The following is a 16673-nucleotide window of genomic DNA, read 5'->3' as shown; positions in this document are numbered from 1 at the left end:
GGCGCGTTTGCAGTATTAACCCCAAAACTGTTTAACAATAGGGATGTTACAGTGTCAGACTTGAGTGAAGGCTCGTTGTCGCAATACACTTGTTTTGCATGGGGAAAAGTTCATAATAGTGAGCAATGGAGGTATAATGTCCTCGATCGTCCGGGACGCTATATGCTGAACAGTAGCGAACTTTGAATATTTGTCAATGCAGGTTAGAAAGTATTTCCGGTCTGTCGAGAAGATATCGATATGTAGCATCTCCCCGGTGCGTGAAGGGATTGGAGTTTGTCCAAGTTCCTGCTTCTTTGGATGTCTGTCGTATTTCGCTTTCGAACAAACCTTACAATTGAGAATTACCTCGTTTGCGAGTTTGGTCATTTTGGGAAGTAGTAATCGTTCATTACCTGCTTCACATTTTCCTGGGCCCTATGGGCGCGATTATGCTCAGTGGTGATGATTTCCTCTCCCCACTATCGTAAACGTCGTTGACAATGTTCTTACAATGCCAGAATTTTGTAGTGGAAAAGATTTGACCAGTTCGTGTTGAATCTGGGCCAGTGTTGAAACTCGCAAAGTATCGCGTTTACCACATTTGGGTTGATCACTGATTTCACAATGTCAATAAGGAATTTTATCGACAAAGTTGATTACATGTCGAGTTTTTCTCCGAACAGGATGAAATTTCTCTTTAAGGGAAACCTGGCCTCCTCGAGGACAATTTGGTTTCTGAAACAATTGACCGGCTTGGTAGTTGTCTCAATAGTGTAGGTCAGGGATGCCTCGCTATGAATAGTAGCGGCGTCTGACTCAGGCTCATTATTCTCGAGCGCATTTACCTTTTGTCGTGATAAGGCATCAGCCACGTGATTCTCCTTACCAGGTTTGTAAAAGGTTTGCCCCTAGCTCTTCAATGCGTGCTTTCCAACGCTTGATTTTTGCATTGTTTCCCTCGACACCGCAAACGTAAGTGGCTGGTGGTCCGTGAAGATATTAATGTCTTTTACCCCGTAAAGGTAATGAAGCTTGGCGAGAGCCCAAACAATGGCTAACAGTTCACGCTCGTTAGTAGCGTAATTTGCTTCCCTGTCTTTAAAGTTCGTGATATCATGGTTATAGGCCTGCCGTTTTGCGAAAGAACTGCCCCAATGCCATAATCTGACGCGTCAGTGGTCAGATCAAATGGTTTTTTGTAGTCAGGGTACATCAGCAATACGTCTTCCGAGGCTAAGATATTTCTTAGTTTCTCAAAAGCGTTGCGTTGTTTCTCGTTAAGTTTTACAGGATCTTTTCGACCTGTACTTACTTACGGAACCATTTTCACCTTTAAGGATATCGGAAAGGGGTTTTGCTATTGAAGCAAAATCTTTATGAAGCAGCGGTAGTAGCTTGCTAACCCCAGGAACGACCTAATTGCGAAAAGTGAGTCTGGCTCTGCGTACTGCTGGATGGCTTTCACCTTCTCAGGATCCGTTTTTGCGCCATTATTCGTCACGATGAATCCCAAATATTCGACGCTGTTTCTAAAACTGTGACTTTTCTTGGGCTACCCTCATATTTGCGTCCTGCAAACTTTTGAGAACCCATTCAACGTGCTTGACATGCTCCTTTTCACTTTCGGAGAAGATAATGACGTCATCGACATAGACATAGCATGATTTGCCAATCTGTTCTCGAAGAACGTCATCAATGGCCCTTTGAAAATGCTGCCAGCGTTTTTCAGGCCGAATGGCAGTCGACAGAATTCGTATTTTCCGCCGCTAACAGAAAACGCCGTTTTTTCCTATCTTGCTCCGCCAGAGTTATCTGATGGTAGCCGGACTTGAGATCGAGCGTTGTAAAGAACTTTGCTTTACCTAAGTTCGCCAAGATCATCGTTATGCTTGGCATGGGGTTCTTGTCGGCAATTGTGTTTTATTCAGTTTCCTGAAATCAATCACTAGCCGTTTTTTCCTATTGCCGTCACTGTCGATACCCTTCTTGTCCACCACCCAAACTGGGTTGTTGTAGGGTGAACTAGATTTTCGAATGATGCCGTTTTTAGAAGGTCGTTTACCTCTGAGGCAACAAAGTCATCTACACCGCGCGGGTATGGGTATAGTTGTGAATGGACAACTTGATCGCTCACTGTTCTTATAGTGGCGACAACAGCCGTGTTAAAAGGCAGAGACTCGTTAGGGTCCGCGAATGCGTTTGCACAATCTTTTAACATTTGCAAGAATTGCGGTTTTACCGCAATTGGAACTTCGATGTCAAGAATCTTTGAATGATTCACATCTCTGCAATTATGGTAGTGTATCTTTCTTGAACACCACCCGCTACCAAAGTACCTTTTTCAGGCTGATAGCGGCATCGACTTGCTTTAACAGGTCGAGGCCAATGATCCCGTCAAATGTGGACAGGTTATCCAAAATAAAAATGTTGCCTTCTGTCCAAACATCGGTAACAAGCACTTCTTAGTTATGCTGTTCGAACCGTGAATGGATTGGATGACAAACTGGGATTCGACCGGGCCTACACCTTTAGTTGTTCGAAGGGTTTGATGTAGTTTTTAGATGCGCCCGTGTCGATTAATAGTTTAAGGCTTACCCCGCTACTCTTCGCCGAAGGAACGGCAGCAGGACTTTGCCCTAAAAAATTGACGCTGTCAAAAGGAAGTTGGCGCTGTCGTACTGTATTCATTATCGGATCCGTCTTCGATCTCGGCTACGTTCTCCTCAGCTTTCCCGCTGTAAGTCGTATCTTGATCCGTTTCAGCTGAGACATGGTCTACCCTTTGGCGCCTTTGGCCAGATACCCGTTCGGACGTATTGAGCGTTTCATGGCTTGACCCTGGTTTTGATTAACTCTTCCAGAGCCTTGATCCTTTTGAAAGCTCGTGGGTTGCCTAAATTTGGACATCGAATGGTCAACGTCCATTGGTTCCACCCCTGATGAATTACCTGATGTAGGGTTAGCTGCCTCAGACCTCTGTTGCCATTTCTGTCTTTTAAATGCTGGGCTTTTGCCCTGGTTATTCTGAGCATTGGGTTTTTGCTCCTGAGACTGATAATTGTGGCGACTCTGGTTTCGTGACTCATTCCTATTAAGTTTCTCCTCCTGACCCTGGCATAGCTTGTCGCAAATGCGTATCGTTCATGGTTGGCTTCCACCTCTTGGGCCAATGCTAAGGCAGAAGGCAAATCCGAAGGGTGTGCCGCAAACAGAACGTCGGTCAAACTTCTCTTTAAGCCGGAGATAAATACTGTAACGCGTCTCCCTGAATTTTCGCACATGCCCTTTGCTAAATCCTTGTCGTAGGTCATGTTTACTTTGTTAGTGAGCAAGGTGAGCTTTTTCTCTACCTCGTCATAGTACTCTAAGATACCCATTTGTCCCTGTCTCAGCGTACCCATTTCTTGTTCAATAACGTGTATGGGTCTCTTATCACCATAAGTGAAATCGAGGCGAGCTATGATCGCTTCGAAATTAAGGACTGTATTAAAAGAAGCCAGTACTGCGTTAGCAGGTCCCTTTACTTTGTTACGAATAATTATGACAGCCTGATAATGTCGTGAACTACCGACATAATTTTCGAAAATTTTGTACGATGCATGGGCCGCTTGTCGCCAAGCTACGTATGTGTCATGTGTCCCAAGAAAGTCGGGTAAGCTTTTTACCGCGTCCATGGGTTCATCACAAGTTCTACCCGGAATAATTTCCGCCTCTTTGTAGACTTTTACTTCAGGAGTTACTAACCTTGTTGCCTCTAGTCGCCCTGACAATTCTTCTATTTTCTTTTCTAGTTCCGCCCTGATCTGCTGTTCTCTTCTATTTGATTCCTCGGCTTGAAATCTTAAAGCAGCATCGATGATCGCGCATTTGGTTTGCGTCCATTTTGTCGTTATTATCTTCTGAGTGGGTAGCTTTAACTTCAGATACCTGCCACAGGTCTTGTACTAAGTCTGCTAATTCGCTATCGTCTGAATCGGTTCGTGTTCTATAACTCATAAGACTCAACCTACTACGATACGTAGCATACGAAACCAAAAGAAGAAATGATTTTTCCACAAGAACAGGAAACTCACAAATTTAGCATAAATATTTATTTTTCACAACTTTAAAACCTATGTGATCTCAAGTATTTAATCGAAAGGCTCACTTACATGCTCTCTTATTTATGCGACTATTTGTGCGGGTGCTGCTGCTCCGTTGATGTTGCTGCTGTTGATGTTGCAAGGCTTCTTTATTTTCTTCTCCGCTGCCCGAAGAGCTCCTGCGGCTTCGGTGTACTTTGATGGTGGCTTTGTTTTACTTGTAACTCGTTTGTGTTGCACTTCACTTGCGTTGGTTTGGTTTAGTTTTTGTTTTTTACTTGCAACTTATTTGTGTTGCATTACACTTCACTTGTGAGTTGTATTTTAGTTTTATTAATCCACGACGCGAGGGATTTATTTATTCAACCGTGAGTTACCGTGGTTGGGCGCCAGTAAGTTTTAATAAGTTAGAATAGTGGAAACACTAAGCGAGATACTTTTGTTAACATTTATTCGAGCGATACGCTTCCTGGTGATACAAAATAAGATCTAAATCTAAAGAACATAAAAGCTTAACGTCTAACCTAAGCTCGCCGGCAGCGCTGCCGCTGAAGCCGTCAACCTCACATTTGCTGTCCCACGGTAATGCAGCGTAAGCGCCTCGTGCATAGTGTCGCGTTACCCAGCGGATGTTGGGCAACATAATTGCAAGTTGTTGACCGATGGAGCTTGCCGAATTTGACGCTTTTGTTTACGCTAACTCGCTGACCACTGATAACGTTGAGTCAGCAAGTCTGGGGAGCGCGTGTGGCAAATTCTCTTCTCTACTTCGGTTAGCGGGAAGCTCGTAGTTAACTAATATACACAACGAGGTAATTATGATGCGTGAAATGTATTATGTATGTTTAGGTTTATATATAAGTTAACACGAGTTGCCAAACCGTTGCTTAAGTGGCAAAGCGGAAGCGCAACAGCAGTGTCGTTGACCGATATTGTGCAAGATCACCTGCAGTTCACAATTCGGCTAACGTCAGCAGCTCACGTTCGGCATCAGACCAACAGTTCGATGCCCGCAACTTCAGTGGAATATGAGCGTCACCGTGGGAACGCCGATTCTGCACTTTAGGGCATAGGGCTAGTTGTAATTATAATTCATTCTGTTCTCTAGAGTTAGTTGAATTTGGCAATAAATGAATACGGTTCGGATCGCGAATCAAAGACAAAGTTATTTTATTCATTAAACGGTTCGGTCAACTCCTTAACTGGCGCCCAACGGCAAAAAAAAACTTGCTACCCGTTAAGCGAATCGCAAAACGAAAGTTAAAATAAAAAAATAAAAAAAAAACAGCAACGGCCCAACGCCTCTGTATGTGATTTAAACAAAAAAAAATTAATTAAAGTTATATTAAAAGCAAAGCAGCAGCGTCCAACGGCCTCTGTGAAAGAACTTATTATCAGTGATATTCTATACGAAGCAGCAGCGCTAAACAGCCTCTGCACGAACTAAATCATTTTGTGAAATAAAAAACAGCAGCGCTAAACGGCCTCTGACTAAAAAACTGCAAAACGTCAACACCGACGGCAGACCTAAACAAACAAAATATTCAAAAAAAAAACTGCAAAGCGTCAACACCGACGGCAGAACTTAACAAAAAACAAATTAAATTGTAAAACTGCAAAGCGTCAACACCGACAGCAGATTTCAACAATAGCAACAACACAGAAACGAAGCAGAAAGGAAGCTGCAAGCGTTAACACCGACGGCGGCGACAACAAGGACATCAGCATACAACAGCAGGACTCAACCCAGGAGCAAGCGAAGAAGAAGGCGTTAGATTAACTTCTAAATACTAAGACAAGCATGTGAGTGGAGTGTTCTTTGTATAAAAATTTTTTAATTAAAATTTCGATAAAATAAACAAATTAAAATTATTTAAAAAAAATATATTATTCCAAATTTTGAAGAGTCTTTATGAGTGATAGGAATTAGACGAGTTAAGTGAAAATTCAGGAAATTAAAAGGTTCAGATTTTCAAGAACAGTGCCAAAACCAAAAAATGGCAATAACCCCAGATCAACTGAAAGCCATTATTGAGGGCGCAGTTTCCAGTGCATTGGTCCTGCAGCAAAAAACTTTTGAGACCAAACTTCAAGAAATTAAGGAGCATTTTAGCAAAGTTAATATCAACATTCTGAAATAGTGACGTATGAAGACGCCACTATTAAATTATCAGTCATCTGCCACGAAAACCTCGATGTAGTGAAGTCTTTCCAGACTTCGAGGGCAAACATGAGACATACGTCTCATGGAGGAAAGCGGCTCACATTGCTTATAGAGTATTCGAGAACTACGTGGGCAGCTCTAAACACTATCAGGCCCTAGCTATCATAAGAAATAAGATTAAGGGACCAGCGGACACGATTCTCTCCTCTTTCGATACACCTTTGAACTTTAAAGCAATAATTGACCGACTGGACTTTACGTACGCAGACAAGCGACCCATTTACTTAATTGAACAGAAATGTCAACACTTCGTCAGGGAAATCTCTCCTGCTGCAATATTATGATGAGGTGGAGAAGAAATTAACTCTCCTCACCAACAAAACAATTATGACCTACGATACCACTGTGGCGGCGTCATTAAATGAGAAGTACAGAGCAGATGCTCTTCGCGTTTTATATCAGGCGTTAGAAAGTCGTTAAGCGATGTTCTATTCTCCGCAAGACCAGCCGACCTCCCTTCTGCACTAGCGTTGGCACAAGAGGTTGAATCCAACCACGAAAGGTACAATTTTGCTAGTAACTTCGCGAGAAGTATGGAGGAAAGAGCTCAGAAATTTGAGCAAAACAGCCAAGTAGAGACAGAACTGTGACGTCGGACAGAAATGTTCAACAGGGAAAAACCCTTATTTTCAAAGAGACAAGGACCCCAGACAGGACCAAGTTCAGCCCATGGACGTGGATAATTCATCCCGTTTCAGGCAACCCACTCAGTACCAACAGGGTCAGCCTCAAAGGCAAATCCCAAATCCAAACAACACTTGGCAGCAAGAACAAAATAATCAGACTAATTCTTACAACAGCTTTGGACAGACAAACAAACGACCAAACAGTGGAACCGCCAGGTTCACAGGTCCAAAACAACAAAGAATTAACCATTTAGCTCCAGAGGAAGACTCTACTAACCAAGAAGACACGTACCAGACTGAAGCAGAGTTAGAAGCAGAGGACATAGACGACGAATCGACAGACTATGACCAGCTAAATTTTTAGACATAACTCCCTGCTTCCGTTCATAGAAAGAACAATAGCAGGGAGAAAAATAAAACTTTTGATCGATACAGGGGCCTCAAAAACTATATTAAACCGTTAAAAGAACTTAAGAATGTGGTCCCAGTCAATCAGACTTTCCAAGTAAAATCAATTCATGGCCATAACGCCATAGACAAAAGTGCGTAATGCACCTCTTCGGAACCCTACGACATTTTTCATCTTACCAAACTTAATGACATTCGACGGAATTATTGGACTTGACTTATTACGACAGACTGACGTTCACTTGGATTTTAAAAATAAAAAACTTACAACCAGCAACAGTTCCGAGGAAATTCAATTCTTTAAATGTTCAAACGTAAATTTTACAAAAGTCGAAGACATCGAAGTACCCCAACCAATAACAGATAAGTTTCAGGCTATGCTAGGAGACCGAATGGGTGTCTTTGCAGACCCAGATGAGGCACTCCTTACAACACAAACATTATCGGCACAATTCGGACTGAAAACGAAGACCCCGTCTATTCAAAATTATACCTTACCCAATGGGTGTTTCGGACTTTGTTAATTCAGAAACTCAGGCCTTGTTAAAAGATGGCATAATCAGACCATCTCGATCACCTTATAACAACCCCGTCTGGGTAGTTGAAAAAAAGGACTGACGAGCAGGGAAACAGGAAAAACGCTTGGTAAAGACTTTCGAAAACTCAATCAGAAAACAATAGACGATAAATACCCTATTCCTAACGTGGTATCCATTCTGTCGAACCTTGGTAAATCGAAATACTTTACGACGTTAGATCTCAAGTCAGGCTTCCACCAGATTCTTCTTGCAGAGAAAGATAGAGAAAAACAGCTTTCTCGGTTGGAAATGGGAAGTATGAATTTGCAGACTTCCTTTGGACTGAAAATGCACCCAGTATTTTTCAGAGAGCCATTGACGACGTGCTTAGAGATCAAATTGGGAAATCATGCTACGTTTACGTTGATGACGTAATCATCTTTTCAGAAAGCATGGATGACCATGTAAAGCACATCGCATTGGTCTTGGACAAATTGTATGAAGCTAACATGAGAGTTTCACGTGAAAAGTCCAACTTTTTCAAAGAGAGTGTCGAATACTTAGGCTTTGTCGTATCACGAGGAGGTATTAAAACATGCCCGAACAAGGTGAAAGCCATTCGTGACTACGAACAGCCCACAACATTGTTCAATGTCAGGTCGTTCCTTGCAAGCTACTACAGATGCTTTATCAAAGACTTCGCATCTATAGCAAAACCGATAAGTGACATTTTAAAAGGTGAAAATGGCAAGATAAGCGCTACACAATCAAAGAAAATACCGATAGTCTTTGATGAGAAACAGTGTCAGGCTTTCGAGAAGCTTAAAGAGGTTCTTGCTTCTGAAAACGTTATACATCTTTATCCGGATTATAAGAAAGCATTTGACCTTACAACAGATGCTTCGTCTTTTGGATTGGGAGCTGTCTTATCTCAAGACGGAAAGCCAATTACCATGATTTCAAGGACTTTGAAGGATAGAGAGCTTAACTTTGCAACCAACGAAAGGGAGTTACTCGCTATAGTTTGGGCTCTGAAAAATCTCAGAAACTACCTATACGGAGTAAAAAACTTGAACATTTTACGGATCATCAGCCTTTGACCTTTGCGGTCTCAGATCGCAACCCGAATGCAAAAAATCAAGCGTTGGAAAGCATTCATAGAAGAACAAAACGCACAAATTTTTTTACAAGCCAGGCAAAGAAAACCACGTCGCTGATGCGTTGTCGCGGCATAACATTCATGCCCTAGAAGACGATGCGCAATCGGATATTGCCACAATACACAGCGAAATGTCGCTCACCTACACTATAGAAACATCTGACAAACCAGTCAATTGCTTTCGAAATCAAATAATAATTGAGGAAAGCCAGGTTGACTCAGATCGTACGGTTATTATGTTCGGGGAAAAAACCCGACACCTCATAGGCTTCTCAAACAGAGAATCGCTTATCAAAAGAGTATGCGACGTTGTCAAAAAAGACGTGGTAAATGCAATCTTGTGTAATCTCCCAACACTGGCATTTGTGCAACACAAGTTAGTAGAAACTTACCCGACGACGACATTTCGCCACACAAAACGCATGGTAACCGACGTCATAAATAAAAGTGAGCAAAAAGAAATAATCGTTACAGAGCATAATAGGGCCCATAGAGCCGCTCAGGAGAACATTAAGCAAATTCTCGAAGATTATTTTTTCCCAAAAATGACAAAACTGACTTATGAGGTTGTTGCAAACTGCAGAATCTGCCAGAAAGCTAAGTATGATCGGCATCCACAGAAACAGGTATTAGGAGAAACACCAATCCCGTCACATGTGGGCGAAATTTTACATATCGATATATTTTCGACAGACAAAAACACTTTCTTACTTGCCTGGATAAACTTTCAAAGTTCGCAGTTGTTCAACCCATTGCTTCCAGAACAATAATTGACATACAATCGGCAATATTACAGCTTTTAAATTTCTTTCGACGTACAAAGACCATATATTGCGATAACGAACCGGCAATAAAATCAGAAACAATCAGGACACTTCTAAGCAATCAGTATGATGTCCAAGTCGTAAACGCACCACCACTCCATAGTACTTCGAACGGTCAAGTGGAAAGATTCCACAGCACTCTCAGCGACATCGCACGATGTCTTACAGCCCAAAGAAAGATCACCAACACAATAGAAGCAATACTACAGGCCACTATAGAATACAACAGAACCGTGCACTCGGTCACAGACAAACGGCCGATTGACATAATTCATTCATCCCTCCAGAGCTTGATGCAGAAATTAGAGATAAAGTCCTTAAAGCATAAAAATACAAATGGAAAGACTTAACGAAAAAAAGACAAGACAGAAATTTCCAAGTAGGTGACACTGTGCTCATAAAAGCAAACAAACGGTTAGGAAATAAACTCACACCTTTGTACACCGAAGGAAGAGTTGACGCGGACTTGGCGACAACAGTCCTAATAAATGGGAGGGTGGTCCATAAAGACAATTTGAGATAATTTTAAAGTTCCTTTTCCATTCACATTACAGGATTTGGGTTACACTACTTTTCTAACAACGACGACAGCCAAACTGACAGACTACACTAACGCAAATTACATTCCAGTTATGGACGGAGACGTGACCATATGGAGTGAATTCAACACCTAAAGCACACGACCAACTTAACAAAATACTCGGAGATAGCGGAGGAAACAGAAAAGCTGAAAAACACTTTCCTCAGAGCCACATGAGACAATTACTGACTCGGACATACGACACCTACGAACTCTTTTAGCTACAATAGAAATCCATCACCGTCACGCTAGAAGCATTAACCTGATAGGTAGCGCTTTAAAGGTAGTAGCCGGTACCGGATTTTGACGATTTTGAGGAGCTCAGGTTCACTGAGAAACAGCTTGTTGAATCAGAAAATAGGCAAATTTCCATAAATACAAAAACTCAACAACAGATAAACCAATTAACTGATAGCGTAAACATTTTGATAAAAAACTCACAAAAGACGCAAATCAACTCAGAACACTTATACGAGATATTACTTTCAAGAAATAGAATTGTAATAACAGAACTTGAAGCTCTCATGTTATCAGTCACCCTTTCAAAAATTGGAATAATAAACCCTGCGATTTTGGATTCAGACGACTTAAAAGATATAATCAATGAACACTCTACAAATATTACTATTACAGATTTAATGGAAGTTGCACAAATTAAAGTACTATTAAATAATCATTTTTGCACTTTATTATAAAATACCCTAGACCTAGTTTAGAATGTAAAAAATTAACCATTTACCCTGTCCAACACAACGGCACTATTCTTAACTTCGGCAAAGACAACAACATAGCTGACTGCGGTAATAAGGTTGTACCGATTGGAAACTGCAGCGCCACGCTCACCACCACCTTCTGTAGAAAGTTGCCCTACCCAACATGCGCACAACAACTCCATTCGGGCGGCATCGCACATTGCACCACTCGCCCCAGCCATCTCGATTCGATGACAATCATCGATGAAGGCGTTATAATTATCAACGAGGAACAGCCACTGTCGACGAGCAAACGGTATCCGGAACATTTCTCCTCACTTTGACAAGGAAGTAAGAGTCAATGGCTCCGTTTTCAGGAACTTAAAAAACATCGTAAGGAAATCTCCTGGACCATCTTCGTCAGCACTTCTCAATGTGACGGGCCACCTCGAAATACTGAGCCTGCCATACTTGCAGAAACTGAGTGCGGAAAACCTTCGGTATATCGTCCAGGTGGAAGAGGGACTTTCAAAACGGCCTATTATATCCGGACTGGCCGCAACTACCCTTTAATCCTCTGCTACGCTGCACTCAAGCTGTGCAGAAAACATCGAAGGAGTCAACGCCAACATGATATCCAAGTCGTCATTGATGGCCTCAAGAAGACCGAGGACGTCCTTCACTTAAAGGAGGAGGAGTTAACACGAGTTGCCAAACCGTTGCTTAAGTGGCAAAGCGGAAGCGCAACAGCAGTGTCGTTGACCGATATTGTGCAAGATCACCTGCAGTTCACAATTCGGCTAACGTCAGCAGCTCACGTTCGCCATCAGACCAACAGTTCGATGCCCGCAACTTCAGTGGAATATGAGCGTCACCGTGGGAACGCCGATTCTGCACTTTTAGGGCATAGGGCTAGTTGTAATTATAATTCATTCTGTTCTCTAGAGTTAGTTGAATTTTGGCAATAAATGAATACGGTTCGGATCGCGAATCAAAGACAAAGTTATTTTTATTCATTAAACGGTTCGGTCAACTCCTTAACTTATATGTCTACAATTACAGCGAAGGAACTATTACATGAGTAATGACACCTATATATACATAAATATATATACACTTACATACATAATGTAATGTATAGAGCAAAAACCATATGCATAACATACATATAACCAGGCAAGGAATGAACATTTGTTAATAATAACAAATACAAATATCTACACAGCGAGGGATTTATTATGCGAGGAATTCATTATACATATATATAAACATTAGAACAACCACAACGAGGGAGCAAATATATGTAAACAGGAGTACATATCTATATATATATATATGGACATATATCTATGCATATATATATATACGACGAGGGAAATACAACACGAGATCGCTATTGTTCATATATACATACATATATATAATTGCACATAAAAGGGGAAGTGAAGAACTGCCAACAGCTGCAGCTACGTTGCTGTGACGTCAGCAAAGCAAGCAATTAGCACACATAATTGTTGTTGCGATTACAGCCAGAGGCCGCCGGCAGCGGCGCTCTTCTTTGAGGCGCCGTCTGCTGTGCGTTCTAGACCGAAGATCGGGGCTCGCAAGAATTTGGCCAGGTATGGCCGCTTCACATTTTTAAATTATTAACAGCCGGGAAAAAATATACCAAGACTTGTCATTTGGTTACCCGAAGAAAGAGGGGAGTGTGAGGAACAAATATGTGTTCTCCACAACAATTGCACATTTTCAGCGACGCCTCTGTTATACCCCTTTTCAGCGACGCCTCTGTCTTGCAGGCGAGCAAAGTCCTTGCCTACGGCGGCCCAGAGTATAAAGAGCGCACAACAGCGCATGCGGACACACTTTGAGTGGAGCAAGCAACCAAGCAACACTGATCAGTCCTGCAATAGCAGGACAACCCATCAACCCTTGTTGTCACAGGATCCTCCGTAAACATAACTTTGCAGTAGCAGGTTATAATCCTCGTTGCCACAGGAGACATCGTAGATATCCTTGCTGTAGCAGGATGTAGCCTTAGCTGTCGCAGGATCCAGTAATTGTAATAGTAGCATTAGTATCCTAGAGCCTTGCGGTCGCAGGAGTGAATTAAGAGAGCCTAACGCAGGAGTAAATTAAGCGAACCTAGCTGTTGCAGGACGTAGTCGTAGTCGTCCTCGCATTAGCAGGGCTTGAGCTAACCCAGCTGTAAGCGGGCAAATTAAGCGGAGAGTCCTTGGAGAACGCAGGATCAGGGTCGTTCATTTTCCTCGCTGTCGCAGGACCTAGTTTATCCGTCCTTGCTGAAGCAGGACATAGATTTAGTTGTCCCTGCAAGAGCGGGTCAAGGGGGACTTATCCTTGCGGTCGCAGGATCTACGTTCGACAATCCTAGCTATCGCAGGACCTGCTCCCGATACCCTTGCAGTAGCGGGGTTCCCAGTACGAGAAAACGAATCGAGCTACAACCAGGAGTGAGACCAGCGACCGACGAGCGACGAGCCTGCATCGGATTTCAAGGACAGAGACCCGAGGACACCATTCAGCAGCGCAACGCATCGAAATCAAATAACCCTACATTGAAATTTCAAAGAGTCGGCCATCGCGTCGCTAATAAACAAATACCATTTATATTGAATATCTATCTGCTTTCTTATTTATTCGCAAGTGCTGCATAATATAAATTTGTTGCACGAACTCATATCGCCGACCGAGTTAGCCCGGTGAAGCCTTAAGGATCGTTACAACTGGCGCCCAACTTGCAGGGTTTTGCGAATTGAATAAGAATAGTAAGATTTCAATATGGTAAGAACATGGATCTACAACCTGAAAAAGGAGGAACTGCTGCAATATGGCAGCGAGTTCGGGATCACACTGACCGGAAACGTGGACACCATGAGAAAAGACTTCGGCGACTGGGTACAAACACAAGAAGGACGCCTACCTCACACAGGTCGACTGGACACATTAGCCAGACAACATGCCCGCGCATCCCCAACTAGGGAGGCTGCAGCCATCAGGGAAGAGCCAAAAGCAGAACAAAACACAGTGGCCAGGGAAATGGCACATATGGATTTTGCTTCAACAAACGCGGAGGCACGGCGTCGGGAACAACAAGAAAGACGAGAGGAACAGGAATCGCATTGGCAAAACACATCGACCATACACCACGAACTCCAGCCACACACCGAAAGGAATCCAGCTCGGGATTATGCAGCAGTAGCGAAACAAGTGAGGGAGTGGAGTTTTAAATTCGATGACACCTCAAAGCCATTAGAATTTCTGGAGCAAGTGGAATGGTCTGCAGAAACCTATGGGCTGGAACTGGACCAGATACCACGAGCAATGCCTGAATTACTGAAAGGCACGACTCTCAAGTGGTATATAGCGAACAACGAGCACTGGAGAGCCTGGGCTTCGTTCGCAAAGAGCTTCCACGAATTTTTCCTACCAAGAGATTACTTCTCAAAGCTGGCGGAAGAAGTTAATCGGAGGAAGCAGGGCATAGATGAACCATTTAAAAAGTTCATGGTAGAGATGCAGACGTTGATGCGGCCACTAAGATTACGAAGGAGCGGGAACGAGAGAAAATATACAACAGCAGCCTTCCCGACTTCAGAGCGTTCGCAAGACCGTATCAGAACGGCAGTTTGATCGAGCTCATGCAATTGGCGGAGGAATTCGAGGAACTGGAGCGGGACAGAGAGAAATTGCGGCAACAATCCCGTGGTAACCGCCCCAGGCTCATGGCAGTAGAAGACGCTAGACCAGCAGAAACTAAAGGCCCATGTACCCAGTGCATCGACAACGCAAGGTCGCGACCACAGCCAACACCTAGAGCGTTCTCAGGACAACCAACACATGTCCCCAACCCAACACAGGCGTGTAGAAGATGTGGAACAGAGGGACACTGGGCGAGGGAATGTCAAAATCCGAGCCTCCTTTTCTGCTGGATATGTGGGCGAACTGGAGTTCGCACAGTGCAATGTTGCCGACAGGGAAACGATCGTCGGCGTCCAGCTTCCAGGAGCGAGCGGATGCCGATAGAAGCGGCTCCCCACAATTAATCGGCACTTTAAAGGACGAGGGCCACCGCCTGTCAGCTACGGTTCAAATTGGAAACAACCTGTACAACGCTACCATCGACACAGGGTCAACGAGCAGTTTCTTAAGCGAAGAACTAGCAGGGACGCTATGCGAAGAAGGATTTGAACTAAAAGCAACACAGAGACAGGTGCGGTTGGCAGATGGCCGGACTGGTGTCGTTACGGAACAAGTGGAGGCACAGATATAGCTCGCCACCAAAACTGTAAACATGCCGTTATTAATTCTGTCGGGAGTCATCGACGAACTGGTGCTAGGATGGGATTTCCTCTCCAACATGGGAACTAACTTCGAATGCGCCGGAATCGAAGTCAGAATCCGACTCGTCGACAAAACAACAGAGTACAAGAAGAGAAACTCGGTTGTCAACACAGACCACACACAGAAACAAGGAGAACAAGAACAAGGAAAACAAGAACAAGGAAAACAAGAGCAAAGAAAACCAGAACTGGCAATACAAGAAGAGGAAAACACTCTGGAACATACCATTACAACTAGGGATGAAACAACGAGCATCGGCATGGAGCAGTGTGAATCCTTACACCCCGAGACAGCGGTGGATAAATTTCTTCAGCAGGAACTAGCCGCATTTGCTGTTATGAGCGGCACATCACCAATCACGGAACACCGAATCGTGACGCACGACGACCGTCCTAACCCTAAGAACCCTAAGATGCAAGAAGAAATCAACAAACAGATCGACGAGTTGCTAGCCAAAGGATGTATTGAGTGCCCCGATTGTTATGGTCAAAAGAAAACGGGCAAATGGAGGTTGTGCGTCGACTTCCGGCAGCTAAACAGCCGATCGGTCAAGGACGCTTATCCATTACCTCGAGTACACCACATCCTGGATCAGTTGAGGGAAGCACGGCCTCGACCTGAAGGACGGTTACTGGCAAATCCCTATGGAGGAAACAAGTCGCTCCTTGACAGCGTTCACAGTACCAGGCAGAGGACTCTTCCATTGGAAAGTTATGCCGTTTGGACTTCACCCGCACCAGCAACATTCCAACGAGCATTGGATCGGGTGATTGGACCTGAATTGCTGCCACATGCCTTCGCATATCTTGATGACATCATCGTTATTGGGAAAACATTGGAAGAACATATGGCCAATCTAAAGGCAGTGTTTCGACGACTCCGAGCAGCGAATTTGAAGATCAACGTCGACAAGTGCGACTTCTTCAAAAAGAATTAAAATATCTGGGACATAAAGTGACAGAACATGGAATATGCACAGACCCGGACAAAGTAGCGGCGATTTCTCAACTAAAACCGCCTACTAACATCAGGCAGCTGCGGCAATATCTCGGAGTGGCATCCTGATACAGACGATTCGCCTGACTACGCTAGCTAGCTAGCAGAACACTGAACGGACCCGGAAGAAACTACTCAGCAACAGAGAAAGAATGCTTAGCTATCGTTTGGGCGATTCGGAAGATGCGACCATACCTAGAGGGATATCATTTTGCCG

Source organism: Drosophila innubila (genome assembly GCF_004354385.1).
Source record: "Drosophila innubila isolate TH190305 chromosome 2L unlocalized genomic scaffold, UK_Dinn_1.0 5_B_2L, whole genome shotgun sequence".
NCBI lineage: Eukaryota > Metazoa > Arthropoda > Insecta > Diptera > Drosophilidae > Drosophila > Drosophila innubila.
Note: the sequence above shows the minus strand (reverse complement) of the source record.